The sequence below is a fragment of the Arachis ipaensis genome, chromosome B02 (assembly GCF_000816755.2).
Source record: "Arachis ipaensis cultivar K30076 chromosome B02, Araip1.1, whole genome shotgun sequence".
NCBI classification, from domain to species: domain Eukaryota; kingdom Viridiplantae; phylum Streptophyta; class Magnoliopsida; order Fabales; family Fabaceae; genus Arachis; species Arachis ipaensis.
Genome location: NC_029786.2, coordinates 91,121,144 through 91,123,740, shown reverse-complemented (window position 1 = coordinate 91,123,740; position 2,597 = coordinate 91,121,144).

The following is a 2,597-nucleotide window of genomic DNA, read 5'->3' as shown; positions in this document are numbered from 1 at the left end:
AATTGTATAATTTTTTTTAAATATTAATAAATAAATTTCTCTCTCCCAATTCTTTTTTTCCTTAAACAAAACAAAAAAAGAATAAATTATCATTTGTACCCATAAAAGATGTTGTTGATAATTGTACTCATAGAAGAAAGAAATTTATCTTGTAACCACAGAAAATGACTTCCATGTGACAGAAGTATCTTGACACTAGTAACACACTTGCTTCGTTAGTATTCGAATTTATGTGGCAACAAAATCCCTCCAAACCTATCTACATGTATTGTTACGTTGACATGTGAGTGTTTCAGAGTCAGATAATATAGAAATTCAAACTCTAGCATCCCTTTCTTCTACAATTTGAATCCTACCCTAGAAATTGACAACATTTTATTTTTCTTTGGTCTTGAAATACAAACCGCGACAAAAGAGAACCCTCTAACCCTAGAAATGTCTCTGCTCAGATTTTACTCTGCTACAAGTAATACAAGTTGCAGCGCTTCGAGTTCGAAGAAGAAGAATGGAAAAAAAGCTTTCCAGAAGATGCTTCTATGGGATGGAAGTTACATTAATAGCGTCTGGTACAATGACGAACCCAAATAGATGGCTCGTCCAATGTTCTCTCTAGAAGGTAATGGCTATGTGTCTTTTTTTTGTGAAGGTTACTGTTCGGTAGGTCGGGTACCGGACGTTCGGGTTGGTATCCTGGTTGAAAAGGGGGAGATCTCGTCTGGTCGTACGTCACCGAGTTGGGGTAGGCGACGTCCCGAGCACTTCGCGTGAGGAAGGGGGTGTCACTTTCAAAGACACTCCGACGCTCTAGTCAGTGATATGTGCAGGCGAAAAAGGGTATGTGGCATGTAACGTACCTTGGGGGAAGGGCAGGACCTTCCCCATATATACCATGTCAGAGGTGGGCCCATCAAGGACAGGCCCACCTTCCTTGATGCCTCCTTCTCACAGCTGCGTGTCAGCAATGATTGTGAAGGTGGTTGGTGGCACGTTATCTCTTATTCTGTGTGTTGTCGCCAGGTCGGTCGCCCGTGGAGGGGACGTGCCTCTTGCGCGCTGACTGTTTGTTGCTGAGGTGACCGTTTGTCACCTCGTTTCTCGTGCGGAGCATTAAATGCTCATAATCGGTTGGAAAACCCTGTACGCAAAGACCATTTTGCCCCTAGGCCTTTCGCGCTTCCTGAGTGGCAGTTTTAAACAGTTTTGCATTTGTTTTCCTTTCCCACTCTTGCTTCTCCTATTTTCTTCTTCTTCACTCCCAAATATCCCAAAGCCTCGTTCTAGCATCCTTGTGCATCTCTTTTTTCTTCCAAGTTTTCGCAACCAATTCAGGTAATCATTGATCCCTTCTCTTTTCTGCTTCAAGGTTCTCTTGTCTTTACTGTTGGCATTTCTGTACGTTTGCTGTTTGTGCTTGCTTATTGTCCTTGCTGCTTGTTTGATTCGTATGTTAGATAGTTTTAGTGTTAAATAGGTGCGTTAGGGGGTTACCATTCCAGGATGTCCACTTTCTTGACTTGGATTGTGCCTTAGCCATACTTGATTTTAGTTTTTGGGTAGGTTGAGTATAGTTTCTGGGTTTTTCCGAGCTCCCGGCCTGTTAGACCAACCGAGTGGTAACCCCACTGTAGGTATGCCTCGCGTCATCTCACGAGCTTCCACCTCCGCCGCGGGCTATGACCCATACGCTTGGGTTGTTTCCGACTTAAAGGACTCTCCAAACCAAATGGCCGAGGAGGAGCTGACGGAGTTCCGACAAGGCGAGTACCTGTGCGGAGGGACAGACGAGGAGGCTAATTATGACGTCTTCGTCCCTGCCCCCAGCGAGCGGTTATACAAAATTAATTTCCACTCCCCCAGGGTTGCCGACTGGATCTGGTTTTATAAGGCCATGTTCACCTAGGTGGGAGTTCGCATCCCGTTTTCCTCTTTTCAAATGGTGCTCCTTAACCGGATATCTGTTGCGCCGTCACAGCTGCACCCGAACAGCTGGACTTCCATCCATTGTTTCGATATGGTATGCGAGTATTTGGAGCTGCCGATGTCTGTTGATGTTTTTCTCTTTTTCTTCAACCTTATAAATCCTTCCAAGGAGGGGAAAGTGAGGAAGGGGTTCATGTCCTTCCGATCTGCCCAGGGTCAGAGGATCTTTGGCTTGTTCGAGAACTCATGTCATGGATTCAAGGATAAGTATTTTAAGGTACGTCCAGTCAAGGGTCGCCACCCCTTTTGGTTGTCGTTGGAGGGGGAACAGCTTATCCCGACGTACTGGAGTTTTGGGACTAGGTCTAACACCTTCATTAAGGTGACTTATAACAGAATGTCTGCCACGGACAAGAGAATTGCCTACGTGTTGTTGGCTATTTTCGGGAAGAACCATGTGAACCCCCACCTCCTCATGGGTGAGCGGGAGGTCGCTAGGAATTATATTTGTGAGCTGCTTTGTCTTGTATTTTTTGCATTGTTATAGCTTTATTTGGTTTTGCCGGCTTCACGACTAACACGTTTGTTTGTCCGTTGCAGTGGAGATGTCGGCTTCGGTGACGGGGCTTGAGGGTTTGTATAAGACCTTCCTGGAGGAGAGTGATGAGGAGAAGGCC